Raw genomic sequence first — 17,834 nt, 5'->3', positions numbered from 1 at the left:
TGAGAGTGAGACAATCTATAATGGTCCTTGTAAATAAATAGAAAGTGAACATTTGAAAGAGATAAGGCAGCTGCCAAAGTTGGCCAATGTCCAAGACAGTAAGTGGTTTAGTCAGGAGGAGAAACTTGGGTTCAAGAGCATCCTCTAGGTACAAAAAGAAAGAAAACATGCTGTATGCATGTCAGTTCACCCTGAATATCAATGCCTTGCTGAAAATAAACCTAGCATGGGACTAAAAGCAGCTGGCTTTTTTTTTTTTTTTTTTTTTTTTAATCTTATTTATAAGCACTTCAAATGGCTTAACTAACAAATGCACCAACTCATTGTCTGGCCTGGATTTGGGTTATACTTGGCCTTGACAAATACTGTCCAGATGTTGTCTAAATTGTGTCTGCTTTCAACAGAAGGTCAATAAACTGAGAAAACTGGCTTTGTGTTTCCTACAAATTTATTGATCCAAATCCTAGAAATGAAATTAAACCACAGTAGGGATAACAAGGGCTTGAGATAGGGAGAAGGAGCCAAACATTTTTCTCCTGCTTTCTCCAAGCATAACTATAATTTGTCCACAAATTAATTTACATTTTGGAGAGAGCCAACAGTTGATAAAGAATAGAGGAGGAAGAGGAAAGTGATGATGGGAAGATTAGGGGGAGAAGAGAACAAAAGGAGGAAGGGTGAGAGGCTAAGAAAAGGACAGGATGCAAGACCAAGTTAAAACATGCTGAATAATGAGTGGCTACTCTACCCTCAAAACAAGTACACAGAATCCCCACCACTCCTCTTTCACCACTTTTGCACATGTACCCACTCCTATAATTTTAGGGCTACTATGGATGTAAGTAACGTGGTGTGCAAACATCTGTGCTTCATTTTCTTAACCCCTCCACCAATGATCAGATGATTTTCTCACTTAAGATCCCGATGCTTAGGATTCTAAAACCAAGTCAACGAGCCAGAGAGATATAACGTCACAAGACATCTCTGGGTGTCATGTGATCATCTTCAAAATTATCTTAATTCTTTCATATCATCAGGAAGTTATGCAATATAAACATCTTACTATGTTAAATGGCATTTTACAAAGAGAAATGCACCATGATGACATAAATAGGACACTAAGAGCATTTGATTTGGCTGGAATTTGATTTTTTTTATTCTAAAATATATACACAAATGAAAACACATTCAAATTATTTAGAGATAATCACACTTTATGATGATTTCCATAACATAAAATATATTGGATTGGCCAAAAAGTTCATTCAGGTTTTCCTATAGCAGATTATGGAAAAACTGAATGAACTTTTTGGCCAACCAAATGTATCATTAAACTGTGCCAGTCTTAAAGAGCTGTATGTTGGGTAAGAAAATTAAAGTATTATTTTATGTTTGATTTATTTGAAGATAAGTCAACCACAAATTTAGTTATCCAAGAAAGAGATTGAAACCAGAAAATCATGAATTAAGACTTTCAGCTCAAATAAAAGATACGAAATGCAAGATTTTACTTATAAGAAGGTTTTGAAGCTGAGACATTGCATTCACTTAGAATAGCTTGAAACACATGGCAGCCAATTAGAAGCAGAAAAAACATGCATTGATAGTAATGAGAAATGGCTGTTGAAAGAAGAGACCATAGGGAAAAAAGGAATAAAACTGTGCTCTGGCATCATTTGGAGTGGAGCAAAATAACCCTAAGAGCCATACTAGTGTCTGAAGGCCTTGCTAAATTATAATTAAGCATAATATTTTTAGCACATTTTGACAATATTGGAGGATGAAGAAAATATTTAGTATTATCAATGAGACAAAAGAAAATACAACATATTTTGTAAAAATTTTTATCTAAAAACTATTAAAATATATTGTACTGCTGATGCTTAAATGGGTGAAAACAGTGAATGGGTATGAAACAAAAAGAAATGAAAAGAGTAACCAATCAGATATTAGAGGATTATGGGGCACCTGATTAGATCAGTAAATCCATGAATAGCAATGTATATCTCCACTTCTTTCACTGTGGAGAGAATATCTTGATGGAGGTAATTTAGGCACAATAATATTGTGTGTATAAGATAGTCATTAAATCCAAAGATGAAGATCTGAAGAAGGAAGGTGGGCAGAGAATGCACTTTATTCTGCTGAAGACAAATGATTGCCCCTTCCACAATGGAAAGGACTCCCGGTTGGAAATAAGAGTGGGCTGGACTGGAAGGAGAGAGGGAAGGAGTGGTGAGACGAAGCTGGAAACGTAAGTGGAGACAAGACCCTGCAGGGCCTTATAAGCATGGTGAGAATATTTAATCTCGATCTTCTAAGCAGAAGGAGTCCACCAAAGTGTTTTAAACAGGGGAATACACATGACTATACTTGTGTTTCTAAAAGGTCCCTCTGAAAGTAGACAAAGAAGGGATGTGGACCCTGGGAAAGTCCAGTAACAAGATGATATGTATGGTGGTAATAGAGTGGTGATATGGTAGAGAGGAAGGATTGCATAATGGGGTGTAAGTGCAGAGAGCAGTAGGGTGATGCTGAGTGTTGGGGTGCTAAGTGATGCTTGGCATTAAGACAGTGAGTATGAGAAACAAGAAGAACTACAATCCTTCAGCCTATGGAACAAAAACCACATTCACAGAAAGATAGACAAGACAAAAATGCACAGGGCTATGTACCAGATGAAGGAACAAGATAAAACCCCAGAAAAACAACTAAATGAAGTGGAGATAGACAACCTTCCAGAAAAAGAATTCAGAATAATGATAGGGAAGATGATGAGGACCTTGGAAAAAGAATGGAGGCAAAGATCGAGAAGATGCAAGAAATGTTTAACAAAGACATAGAAGAATTAAAGAACAAACAAACAGAGATGAACAATACAATAACTGAAATGAAAACTACACTAGAAGGAAACAATAGCAGAATAACTGAGGCAGAATAATGGATAAGTGACCTGGAATACAGAATGGTGGAATTCACTGCTGCGGAACAGAATAAAGAAAAAAGAATGAAAAGAAATGAAGACAGCCTAAGGGACCTCTGGCACAACATTAAACGCAACAACATTCACACTATAGGGGTCCCAGAAGGAGAAGAGAGACAGAAAGGACCAGAGAAAATATTTGAACAGATTATAGTCAAAAACTTCCCTAACATGGGAAAGGAAATAGCCACCCAAGTCCAGGAAGTGCAGAGAGTCCCATATAGGATAAACCCAAGGAGAAACAGGCCGAGACACATAGTAATCAAATTGGCAAAAATTAAAGACAAAGAAAAATTACTGAAAGCAACAAGGGAAAAACAAGAAATAACATACAAGGGAACCCCCATAAGTTTAACAGCTGATTTCTCAGCAGAAACTCTACAAGCCAGAAGGGAGTGTCATGATACACTTAAAGTGATGAAAGGGAAGAATCTGCAACCAAGACTACTCTACCTGGCAAGGATCTCATTCAGATTCGATAGAGAAATCAAAACCTTTACAGAGAAGCAAAAGCTAAGAGAATTCAGCACCATCAAACCAGTTCTACAACAAATGCTAAAGGAACTTCTCTAAGTGGGAAAGACAGGAGAAGAAAAAGACCTACAAAAACAAACCCAAAACAATTAAGAAAGTGGTCATAGGAACAAACGTATCAATAATTACTTTAAACGTGAATGGATTAAATGCTCCAACCAAAAGACACAGGCTTGCTGAATGGATACAAAAACAAGACCCACATATATGTTGTCTATAAGAAAACCACTTCATATCTAGGGACACATACAGATTGAAAGTGAGGGGATGGAAAAAGATATTCCATGCAAATGGAAATCAAAAGAAAGCTGGAGTAGCAATACTCATATCAGATAAAATAGATGTTAAAATAAAGAATGTTACAAGAGACAAGGAAGGACACTACATAATAATAAAGGGATCAATCCAAGAAGAAGATATAACAATTATAAATATATATGCACCCAGCATAGGAGCACCTCAATACATAAGGCAACTGCTAACAGCTATAAAAGAGGAAATTGACAGTAACACAATAATAGTGGGGGACTTTAACACCTCACTTACACCAATGGACAGATCATCCAAAACGAAAATAAGTAAGGAAACAGAAGCTTTAAATGACACAATAGACCAGATAGATTTAAATGATATTTATAGGACATTCCATCCAAAAGCAGCAGATTACACTTTCTTCTCAAGTGTGCACGGAACATTCTCCAGAATAGATCACATCTTGGGTCACAAATCAAGCCTCAGTAAATTTAAGAAAACTGAAATCATATCAAGCATCTTTTCTGACCACAATGCTATGAGATTAGAAATCAATTACAGGGAAAAAAATGTAAAAAAACACAAACACATGGAGGCTAAATAATACGTTACTAAATAACCAAGAGATCACTGAAGAAATCAAAGAGGAACTCAAAAAATACCTAGAGACAAATGACAATGAAAACACGACTACCCAAAACCTATGGGATCCAGCAAAAGCAGTTCTAAGAGGGAAGTTTATAGCTATACAAGCCTACCTCAAGAAACAAGAAAAATCTCAAATAAACAATCTAACTTTACACCTAAAAGAACTAGAGAAAGAAGAACAAACAAAACCCAAAGTTAGGAAAAGGAAAGAAATCATAAAGATCAGAGCAGAAATAAATGAAATAGAAACAAAGAAAACAATAGCAAAGATCAATAAAACTAAAAGCTCGTTCTTTGAGAAGATAAACGAAATTGATAAACCATTGGCTAGACTCATCAAGAAAAAGAGGGAGAAGACTCAAATCAATAAAATTAGAAATGAAAAAGGAGAAGTTACAACAGACACCGCAGAAATACAAAGCATCCTAAGAGACTACTACCAGCAACTCTATGCCAATAAAATGGACAACCTGGAAGAAATGGACAAATTCTTTAAAGGTATAACCTTCCAAGACTGAACCAGGAAAAAATAGAAAATATGAACAGACCAATCACAAGTAATGAAATTGAAACTGTGATTACAAATCTTCCAACAAACAAAAGTCCAGCACCAAATGGCTTCACAGGTGAATTCTATCAAACATTTAGAGAAGAGCTAACACCTACCCTTCTCAAACTCTTCCAAAAATTTGCAGAGAAGGAACACTCCCTAACTCATTCTATGAGGCCACCATCACCCTGATACCAAAACCAGACAAAGATACTACAGAAAAAGAAAATTACAGACCAATATCACTGATGAATATAGATGCAAAAATCCTCAACAAAATACTAGCAAACAGAATCCAACAACACATTAAAAGGATCATACACCATGATCAAGTGGGATTTATCCCAGGGATGCAAGGATTCTTCAATATATGCAAATCAATCAATGTGATACACCATATTAAAAAATTGAGGAAGAAAAACCATATGGTCATCTCAATAGATGCAGAAAAAGCTTTTGACAAAATTCAACACCCATTTATGATAAAAACTATCCAGAAAGTGTGCATAGAGGGAAAATACCTCAACATAATAAAGGCCATATATGACAAACCCACAGCAAACATCATTCTCAATGGTGAAAGCATTTCCTCTAAGATCAGGAGCAACACAAGGATGTCCACTCTCACCACTGTTATTCAACATGGTTTTGGAAGTCCTAGCCATGGCAATCAGAGAAGAAAAAGAAATAAAAGGAATACAAATTGGAAAAGAAGAAGTAAAACTGTCACTGTTTGCAGATGACATGATACTATACATAGAGAATCCTAAAGATGCCACCAGAAAACTACTAGAGCTAATCAATGAATTTGGTAAAGTTGCAGGATGCAAAATTAATGCACAGAAATCTCTTGCATTCTTATACACCAATGATGAAAAATCTGAAAGAGAAATTATGGAAACACTCCCATTTACCATTGCAACAAAAAGAATAAAATACCTAGGAATAAACCTACCTAGGGAGACAAAAGACCTGTATGTAGAAAACTATAAGACACTGATGAAAGAAATTAAAGATGATACCAACAGATGGAGAGATATACCATGTTCTTGGATTGGAAGAATCAATATTGTGAAAATGACTATACTACCCAAAGCAATCTACAGATTCAATGCAATTCCTATCAAATTACCAATGGCACTTTTTATGTAACTAGAAGAAAAAATTTTAAATTTGTATGGAGACACAAAAGACCCCGAATAGCCAAAGCAGTCTTGAGTGGAAAAAACGGAGCAGGAGGAATCAGGCTCCCAGACTTCAGACTATACTACAAAGCTACAGTAATCAAAACAATATGGTACTGGCACAAAAACAGAAACATAGATCAATGGAACAAGATAGAAAGCCCAGAGATAAACCCACGCATCTATGGTCAACTAACCTATGACAAAGGAGGCAAGGATATACAATGGAGAAAAGACAGTCTCTTCAATAAGTGGTGCTGGGAAAACTGGACAGCTACATGTAAAAGAATGAAATTAGAACACTCCCTAACACCATACACAAAAATAAACTCAAAATGGATTAGGGACCTAAATGTAAGACCAGACACTATAAAACTGTTAGAGGAAAACATAGGAAGAACACTCTTTGACATAAATCACAGCAAGATCTTTTTTGATCCACCTCCTAGAGTAATGGAAATAAAAACAAAAATAAACAAATGGAACATAATGAAACTTAAAAGTTTTTGCACAACAAAGGAAGCCATAAACAAGACAGAAAGACAACCCTCAGAATGGGAGAAAATATTTGCAAACGAATCAACGGACAAAGGATTAATCTCCAAAATATATAAACAGCTCATGCAGCTCGATATTAAAAAAACAAACAACCCAATCCAAAAATGGGCAGAAGACCTAAATAGACGTTTCTCCAAAGAAGACATACAGACGGCCACGAAGCACATGAAAAGATGCTCAACATCACTAATCATTAGAGAAATGCAAATCAAAACTACAATGAGGTATCACCTCACACCAGTTAGAATGGGCATCATCAGAAAATCTACAAACAACAAATGCTGGAGAGGGTGTGGAGAAAAGGGAACCCTCTTGCACTGTTGGTGGGAATGTAAATTGATACAGCCACTATGGAGAACAGTATGAAGGTTGCTTAAAAAGCTAAAAATAGAATTACCGTACGATCCAGCAATCCCACTACTGGACATATACCCAGAGAAAACTGTAATTCAAAAAGAAACATGCACCCCAATGTTCATCGCAGCACTATTTACAATAGCCAGGTCATGGAAGCAACCTAAATTTCCATCGACAGACAAATGGATAAAGAAGGTGTGGTACATATATACAATGGAATATTACTCAGCCATAAAAAGGAACGAAAATAGGTCATTTGGTGAGACATAGATGGATCTAGAGACTGTCATGCAGAGTGAAGTAAGTCAGAAAGAGAAACACAAATATCGTATATTAACGCATATATGTGGAATCTAGAAAAATGGTACAAATGAACCAGTTTGCAGGGCAGAAATTGAGACACAGATGTGGAGAACAAACGTATGGACACCAAAGGGGGAAAGCGGTGAGGGGGTGTGGGGGTGGTGGTGTAATGAATTGGGAGATTGGGATTGACATGTATACACTGATGTGTATAAAATTGATGACTAATAAGAACCTGCTGTATAGAAAATAAAAATAAATAAATAAGCATGATCATTAAAAAAAAAAAAAAGTGAATATGGAGATGAACTGGAGATTATGAGCTCAGTTTTGGACATGATGCAATTGAGGAAGGTTTAAGACATCTATGAACTAATGTATGCTGCTGGACATACAAGTCTAGACCTTACAGGATGGGTGTGGGCTATTTATATAATGTGTTCTAGATATAGAACCTTGGAAATACTGCTTATGATTCTGCTTAAGAAAACTACAGTATTTCCCTTTTGCACCATAACGCAGGTATATCTCAACGTTATAAAATGAATATTTACGCCCCCCAAAAATTCATAATGGAGTTAGTGCCCTTACAAAGGAGACTCCAGAGACCTTTCTTGCCCTCTCTCCACCATGTGAGGATACAAGAAGATAAAGGTAGTCTACAACCCAGAAAAGAGCTTTTACCAGACCTGACCATGCAGGCACTCTGATCAAGAACTTCCAACCTCTAGAACTATGAGAAATAATTTTTCTATTGTTTATAATATGGTATTTTTTTTTATTGCAGCCTGAACTAAGACACCCAATAGGGGCTGCAATATTTTAGCAGTCTGGTTAGAACTAGTGCCAGCTATTACGTAAAGCAATCAGAAAATCCTCTAAGCTGAAATTTTAAAACCCTGATGAAGTTTTAGATGAAATTGTAATTGGGCAGGTATAGACCTATGAGCAACTTGATATAGGTTATTATTATTTGTTTGAGCCCACTCCCATATTGCCCAACAAGCTAAGAATTACTTATCCTTAATGTATATTAATACAAGAAACTCTGCATTTTCAGAGGATGGTACATGCACTTTGTTCCTAATGTGGAATAAGCAGATGATAAGCTCCAGGAGAGCGGGACCATGCCTGTCTTGGTCGTGGCACCCAAAGGCACTCAATAATTGCTGCCTAAAAAGATGATGACCCAATGGAATTTCTGCAAAAGGAAGCTGGGCTTATCATTCATTTTAGAAAGGTATCTGAAGCCTTCTGGAAAATATTTCCTTTCCATTTAAGAGATTCCAGTAAAAATTATCTGCTTTTTGTACCTCTGGACAATGTCTATCTTTGACATCAAACACTGCTGCATCTTTCAAACTGTAAGTCTCAAGATGGTGACACAAGAAAGAGGCTGAGTTAAGAGAACCACAGAGTAGCACAGAGTTTGGAGCCTCTACACATGTAATCTTCCCACATGAGATGATAAACTTCATTACTGTTCAGGCCAAGTTGAGTTAAGATACCCTGTTATTTGTAGTCTTAGATATTCTAACTTACAAAATACCACTCCCACTTGAAGATAACATGCAGCTACGCCTGATTAACTTGGTGAATATGTCAGATGACATCCAATTTATGCAACTTATCCCTAATTTTTGTAGAGAATATTCGAATATACTTCAAACTCTTAAAAGCAAGGAGTTACAATCAACTAGCAAGGTATTAGCACCCCGTGTTTTGTCAAACTTATCTTTCATCATCCCAGACACATATAATTTACCAAGACAGATGATTTCAATTTTTGGTCCTTCAGAGATTATCAGCATTAGCATCGTTATTACAGTAAACCTGTATCATGTACACTAGTAGGATGTGGTAGGGTGGTCAAGGTCTTTATTAATTAAATTGTGTCACAGACCTCATTATAAAGTTGACTTCTCCCTGGATAGCACAGTAATAGTATTAATCTACCCTGCCAAGTGAAGGCAAACTTTTAAGATTGATAGATACAAACGAAAGTGTGTTAGCAAAATCAAAAACCGGGTCCCAAGTGCCATGATTTTTATTAATTTGGAAGAGAAGGAAATTACTCCCAGAAGATAATCAGAATGAAGGTCAACACCTTGATAACCACACTGTTATTTATGGCTATACCTAGATACCATCAACATACCAACAACCTTTCTTCTGTACTAGCCAACATGAATTGAATGGGAAGGTGATAGAAACACCACGTTCAATAGACTGATTTTTTAATGTCCCTGATACTCCATCCCACCCTCTTTCTTCACCACACAACTTTATAATTCTAACTAATTCTACATAGTCTTTTTTTCCCCACCCTTGGATCTGGAATGTTCTTGTGAATTGCTTTGACCAGTAGAATGCAGTAGAAATGATGGTGTCCCAGCTTTGAACATAGGGCTCAAGAGACCTTGTGTGTTTCTGCTTACTTTCTCTCTTGGTCCTCTCCATGAAAATGTGCCTGTGCTAACAAACTGGAGTCTAAGATGCATAGAACAGAGTTGAGTTTCCCCAGTCATCTCAGGCTAGGCTATCCTAGATCAGTTGACAGCCATTTGCCTCCCAGACATGTGAGTGACCATAGCCCAAATTAACAGAGTCACCTAGCTGATCCACATGTTTTCTTAAAAAATATCAGCTAACATCAGCTGAGGTAAATAAATTATTTCTGATCTAAATAAATTATTGTTACTTGACACTGAGGTTTTGTGGTTATTTATTATACAGCTTTATTTTATAAACATTTAACTGACACCATGCATTCATTTCTAAGGTCTTTTATTTTAGCAACAATTTCTACAATACTCCATAAGTTTTTTGTTTTGTCTTGCTTTTTGTTTTTTACTGCAGTATTCTACTGTTAGGAATGGAGATTTCAGAGATCATTCATTTGAATCTTACTACCGTAATAGCCCTTATCTTAAAAGTTCAGGAGTCGTGGGGTGGTGGTGGGGATTCTGGCAGTTGCCAACATTTCCCATTCTAAACTCCCCACTAAACTGCAGACCACATATGGCCTACTACCTACTGATTTTGGCAAAGACATCTCAACTCAATATGTCTATCACTAAACTCATAATTTTTTCAGTAAACTTATTTCTCATTCCTTATTCCCTATCTCAATAACTGTCACTACCATCCTCACATTTGCTCAAGCCTGGAAATGGGTGTTGAACTCCTCTCTCCCTCTCCCTACCTCCAAATATAACCAGTCACAGAATACTGTATATTATACATAAAAATATCAAGAATCCATCCACTTCTCCCCACGTTGGTTGCACTGCCCTATTCCAAATAACTTTATTTGAGCTACTATAAACAACTTAAGAAAATAGACCATTTATTGGAGTATATGGCCACCTCCCAAAATGAAAAGCAAAGCTTCAGATACTGGCTCAGAAATGACAAGAGCCCAAGTAGGTCTGGAGATCTAAGCAGCTGGCATTAGTGGAAAATCTGTGGTCTTGGATCAATGATTTCAATCCATTTTTCCAACCTCTGGTCACTCTGTTCAAGATCTAAGGCCAACATGGAGAGCTTGATCAGCTTAGCTTGAGTCATATGCCACTCTTGCCTAAGGTAATACAAGGCATCTTACCTGACTTTCCCACTCAAAAAGAAATCAAGATGCTGTTAACCAAAGAACAAGAAACTGAATGCTGCATGGCAAGAACAACAATGTTGTCCACTCCTCTGGCATATCTGATTTCTCTCAAATATTCATATTTTAATTGTCAAAATCTCTTTTAATCTGTGCTTAAAACTTTATCATGGAAACCTGGCACTGCTAGGAAATAAATTAGTGTTGCAATTTGATATCTTCTAAGATTATTTTCTGACCTTATCTTTAAGCAGCTTCAGCATGTTGGCTGCAGAAAGAAGTCTTCCTGTATCAAGGTTACATAAAGACTCTGTTTCTGAATGCACATAAAGCCAGGCATTCTAAGACTAAGGTTTATTCACTTGCCTCTCCACCCCCTCCATAATTTGCCTCATGAGCAGCTTTGCCTCTGCATATCATGGATTATTATTTTCCATCCTGAAATATGGAAGGGAGTCTCACTGTTCCTACAGACCTGATCGTCAATTCTCAATGTCCCACATTCTTTTGCATCAACATGGTACCTATTTCTGTTGTAGGCAACAACAAAAAAAATGTGTTGCAAGAAATGAAAACACAATTCAAAACTAACTCAAAGCTGTAGCCAGTGTCTGTGGATGTAGGTACTGGAGGAAAGGAGGTTATTATAGACAGAGGTATAAGATTTCTCATGGAAATACAGAAAATGCTGAGTACTAAGATTGCAGTAAGTGAACATCAAGGCAGGCTAGTGGGCCTCAGCAGCAAGAATTTATAGTCTCTCACTCTTGTGCTTCACTATTAATTTATCTCAGGTATTCCACAAATGTCAACTAATTTCATTTGCAACCAAATGAAGTTGTTCTTGAAGTTCCAGTCCAAATTTCTTGAAATTTGGTTCAGGGTTTTTGTTCTTATTTTTGCTTTGTATTTTTCCATCTAGAGAGATGGACAATTTATAGATGGGCTACGTCAGGCCCTGTGTCTATACATGATTTAGTCCACAGGATGTGGGTCAGAGGCAAAAACCCTTCATAGATCTCTGAGTAGGTGCAGCTATGATAGACACTGTAGATTGCTTTTTCAATGGACATTTCCTTCATTTCCTTGTTAATAGAACTAATGTGCCCAAGACAGTGAGTCTTGATTGGATTAAATCAATCACAGTGTGCTTTGCCAGTAGGCTGACTTGGGCATATGATCCAATTCTGCACAATAAGATGTGAGGGAAAGTCTGCTGAGAGAATTCTGGGGAATATTTTCTTCTGCGATACAAAGAGATCCTTAGGAAAAATATCTGTCTGTTCTTTCACTAGATGTTGCCCAGAATTGCAAGATCTATGACCACAAAAGGACAATTCTAAGGACTAAAATGATTCCTGGTTATGTTAGAGAGAGCTTGATCTATGATGATCTGGTTGATTTACTGGTTTAATTGGCAAGTGTCCTACCAGGACTCTTTTTGTTATATAAGGTAATGATCCCTATATTAAGCTACTTTTAATTGAATATTCTATTACTTGTAATTGAAAGATCCTGTTACAGAAGGATTTCTGTTTTCTGGGAGCATGGGTAAGAATGGTACCCCAAGATATGTCTATATAGAAGGATAGAGCATAGTACTTAATTTTACGTCTACCTAATTATGACTATTTTTACCTTTTTGGAGATGTATGCATGCCAACATTTCAGATTCTTTCATAGGAGTCCCTAAGTGATTGAACCATTGATTAAGATGGCAAACTTCAAGAAGTTATTAAACATAATAATTAATGTCTTCTAAAACCTAATCCCTAGCCCTAACCTTCATTTTCTGTCTTGTTTTCTTCACTACTATAAATGAAGGATATGTTCTGAATGTGAGATCCTACAAAAACTGAACAAAGTAAATATTAGATACTAGCAAATTCTGCTATGGCCTTCCTTATTTTCTCCATAGCCTTTGGGGTCATCTGTATACTGTGTCCAGATTCTAGATGCTAGTAGGAATCAGGATCATTGTTTTAAGAGAAAATTCTTACAGATATATAATAAGGTTATCATGTCCTCTTCAAAATGGCTACCTTCAAGACACCATTTTTACTGGAGTTAGAGTGATTTTTAAATTGTAAATTTTTTTAAGTGTAAAAATAAGAAAATATTGATTATTTCTCTTATCTTCTAAATGGAGAAAATGGCACTGAAAAAAATAGTGACTTTCCTGAAGTCATACAAGTTAATGAAAATTCTAGAATCTCTTTACATTTTAATGTTTTGCAGTAATTTTTTTCTTTACCTTGCACTGTATAGTCATAGAGAATTGCAGATGAGTCCTATCGTTCTTATTATTCAGTTCCTTTATCAGGATTAAGGGAATTACAAATGTATTTTGAGTCTCTAATTTTTATTTACTTTTGCCAATTTTCCCATCTTCCCTACCTCCCCACACCCACATATTGCTATTTGACAAGAGAGATATCTTTTAAATATACATGAATTTATCTGTGAAAAGCAATTTTTTCAACCAAATATATCCTCTGCTGGGGCAGATGTATCAACATCATTTAGATAGTTTATATGTTTAGAACTAGGTACATGAATGGATGAGTGAAAACAAGTGTCCTGAGGTTAAAAGTCCACTTTTATAATTTAACTACATTTTTGCTAATATGGATAGTCTCACCTGTTAACTACAAATAAATAGAAAAACTAGTTAAAGCACAATATTAAAAAAAAAGTTGCTTTTTCTATGTAACCAAAGAAAAGCAAATAAATAGGTGTAACTCAAAGGAAAGCCAGGGATAAAACTGAATCCCCTGTATATAGAATAAAACATTGAAGAATTACTATCTCTGTGGAAAAGAGAATTAGAAAAGTCCCACCCACTCGCCTGAGTTGCTCCAGTTAAGCTTGCAAATTACCTAGAAACATAGGTGAAGAAAATATCACTTTTAAGAAAAGAAAACTGCAGATAAGCAATACACATGAGTATGAAGTCCCAGTGTATTATATCTGCTTGACTGGGTTTTACAGACACTGATAGGTATCTATCACATATCCATTCTTCCCCTTCTTTCTTACTAAGAGGATGTCTATGTTATTGGGGTTGAGAATGACCCAAGTTAAATTAGTATATTTGGTGGTGGTGGTGCGGTGGTTACCTTGCACCTAGATGTGGCTACTTGAAGAATTCTGGCTAATTATCTGTGGTCCAATGTCTCTGAAGCCTCCTTAAATGGCAGGCAAGTACAGTTTTTTTCCTTTCACCTTCCCCTGCTTCCTCTCCTGAGGAAGGATGCAATAGTTTGAGCTCTAACAGTCGAAGAATGTAAGCTGTGCATTAGGGTGGTGAAGGAGTAGAGAGAAAATGAACCTGAGTACCTGAGAACTTCATCAAGATGTATATCATCCATGGACAGGCTACTTGCAAACTAATTTTATCCAAGAAAATTCATCTTTATATTGAGGGTCCCTATTAATAGCAGCAAAATCAGTTCCCAACTATTTTATATTGGATTAACAAAATTTACATAAAAATTGTTTTAAGACCTTTGTCAAAAGCAAAATGAAACCGCTTTATGAATCATTCACTATTCTGAACACAAGAATTTGTGTGTGCACATGCACACACACACCTAGCTGAAGGTGTTCTCAAAAAATTAAATAAACCCATCCTTACACACATTCACCACGGGGGGTGGGAGGGGAAACTGTCCACTAGGAGAGAGAATCAGCAAGCAAAACAAGAGATTTAACACCCCAAGATATAAAACTATACAACAATTAAAAGAATCTATAAAATTTTTTAAATTGTAATCATTATAGAGGTTAAAGACAGGTTAGAAGACATAATGGAAGAAAAGAAATGTATTATTTAAACCTGAAGGATTTGAACCCCAGAGAACCCTGAAATAAAAAATTTAACCACTGAAATAAACACACAAACACACAATACAATAGAGGTTAAATAACAAATTAGGAAAAATAAAACTACATCTAGAAAAGTATTTGGTATGTAGGGTAAAGCAGAAAAAATGGGAAATGTGACAGAACTGTCAGGAGAAATGGAGGATAAAATAAGAAATTCCAATGTATATTAACTGAATATTCAGAAAAAAATTCGAGAATTAAGGAGAGACAACAGTTGAAGGAATAATTGTCAAAAATGTTCTGGAATTAAAGTAAGATCTAAGTCTCCAAAAAAAGAAGTAACATGAGTACAAAGTAGAAAAAGTAAAACAAATACCTACCTACAGTGTTGTGAAAAAGCAGAACTTCAAAGCTAAAGATAAAAATCTTAAAAGCAACCAGTGAAAAATGTGGAATACCTAAACAAGTAATCAGAAAACCTTGGAATAATAGCTTCAGAGTGCTGAGGGAAATAACTGTCAGTGTAGAATTCATTACTTAAACGACTATTCAAGAAGAAGAAAACATTTTTAAATATTCAAATAGAGGCTGAGAGATTTGACTACTTACAGACTCTTGATGAAATATGAAATTTAGTAAGAACAGAATAGAAACTAGAATAATGGATGGGTTCAAGAAGCAAGATGAGCAAAAAATTGACAAATACGTTGGTATCTAAATAGTCATTAGATATAAATACTACTACTAATAATGATTAATTTGGTAACATTGTATGGAAGATGGGGATGGGAAATCAGAGATGAGGTTAAGTATTTTGAATTGCTTGGGAGCAGTCTAGAGATAAGAACTTTAGAAGGTTTAAAACTAACTATAATTATTTACAAATTTAAGGGTAACCACAAAAAAATAGAAGCATAATATCTAGTTTCTAAAACAAAAAAATAAGACGTAAAGAAATCTAATCCAATAGAAAGCATGAGAAAAGGAAAACAGAAGGAAAAAATTACAAGCATGACAATATAAAAAGAAACCATAAAATAAGGTAAAATGGTAGAAATATTTCAAATATGTCAGTAAGCATATTAAATATTCACAGATTAAGCTTGTCTGTTAACAGATTCCTAATCTGAATAAAAATAATATTAAAAGCTGTATTAATTTTATAATAGACATAAAATAAATGACAAAAAAGATTGAGAGTAAAGAGCAAGGAAAAAAATGTAACAGGAATAGTGCTCAGAAGAAAGATGATGTGGCACTATTAATATTGCAGAAAAATAGGCTTTAACATAAGAAAAATTACTCTAGAGTATGAAGGTGTCATTGCTTAATAATAAAGGGAATAATTCACCAGGAACATATATCAATTCTGAATTGTATGCAACTTACATTATAACTACACAATATACAATAATTGAAAATTATTTTTAAATTAACAACTATTATTTGAGATATTATCACCACTCTCCCAGATCCAAGAGATTAAGCAGACAAAAGAAACATCAAAGATATAGAAAATTTGAATGAAACAATTAATCACCTTTTTCTAAAAAATAAGGGATATTCCTTCTTTTCAAGCACCCAAGAACTTTTACAAACATGAAAAAGGCAATTTCTATCTTATACGTAATATTTATAGAATGGACATGAAAAAAAGAACTTTCCACCCATGTATGTGAATAGAGTAACCTCAAAATCAAAACCAGAAAACAGCGTGAAAAAGAAAACATGTATCCCAATCTCACTTATCAACATGGTTCCAAACTTCTTAAACAAGTTACTAGCAAACCAAGTTCAGTTTACTATGAACAAACAAACCACATTTTGTGACCAAGTTTCATTCCAGGAATGCAAGAATGGCTTAACATTAGAAATTGTATTAATGTAATTTATTGAATTACAAGATGCAAGTAGAAGAACAATTTGGCCATTTCAATATATGCAGGAAAGTGATTTGAAGAAATTCAATACTCTTGTTAAAAACAAAACAAAATGATAGCAACAACAACAAAAACCCCTCAAAATAATATTAGAATTTTAGTCTGATAAATAGTTTAAAGGTGAAAGGTCTGAAACATTCCCTTTAAAGTCAGGAGAAAAACAGGGTTACTTATTCTCTCCACTTCAACATTTTTCTGGACCTCCTATGCAATGCAAGATTCTGAGGAACAGAAATAAGGAAGAAATAAAACGTTTCTGATGACTAAATCATCTGACTACAAAATATGTGTACACAAAATATTAGAACTATAAGAGTTGAGCAAAATTGCAGGATTATGAATAAATATATACAAAGAATGGCATTTATTGCTCAACACTGCTAATTTTCAGAGAATGCAAATCAAAGTCACAATGAGATACCACCTCACGCCTGTTAGAATGACTGTCGTCAAAAAGACAAGAGATAAATATTGGCGAGGATGTGGAGGAAAGGAAACCCTCCTACACCGTTGGTGGGATGTAAATTGGTGCACCCACTATGGAAAACAGTATGGAGGTTCCTCAAACAACTAAAAATAGAACTAACATATGATCCAGCAATTTCACTGCTGTATATATATCTAAAGAAAACAAAAACACTAATTCAAAAAGATACATGCACCCCAATATTCATAGCAGCATTATTTACAATAGCCAAGATATGGAAGCAACCTAAGTGCCCAACAGATGAATAGATAAAGGAGATGTATAATGTACACACACACACACATACAATGGAATATTACTCAGCTATAAAAAAATTGAAATTCTACCATTTGCAACAATGTGGATGGACCTAGAGAGTATTATGCTTAGTGAAATAAGTCAGACAGAGAAAGACAAATACTCTTATGATACCACTTATATGTGGAATCTAAAAAGTTAAACAGATGAATATATATAATAAGACAGATGCAGACTCACAGATATAGAGAGCAAACTAGTGGTTACCAGTAGGGAGATGGAGGGGGGAAGGGGCAAGATGGGGTATAGGATTAAGAGACAAAAACAACTATGTTTTAAATAAATAAGCAACAAGGTTATATT

Source organism: Balaenoptera physalus, assembly GCF_965194825.1.
Source record: "Balaenoptera physalus genome assembly, chromosome: 2".
Classification (NCBI taxonomy): Eukaryota; Metazoa; Chordata; class Mammalia; order Artiodactyla; family Balaenopteridae; genus Balaenoptera; species Balaenoptera physalus.
Note: the sequence above shows the minus strand (reverse complement) of the source record.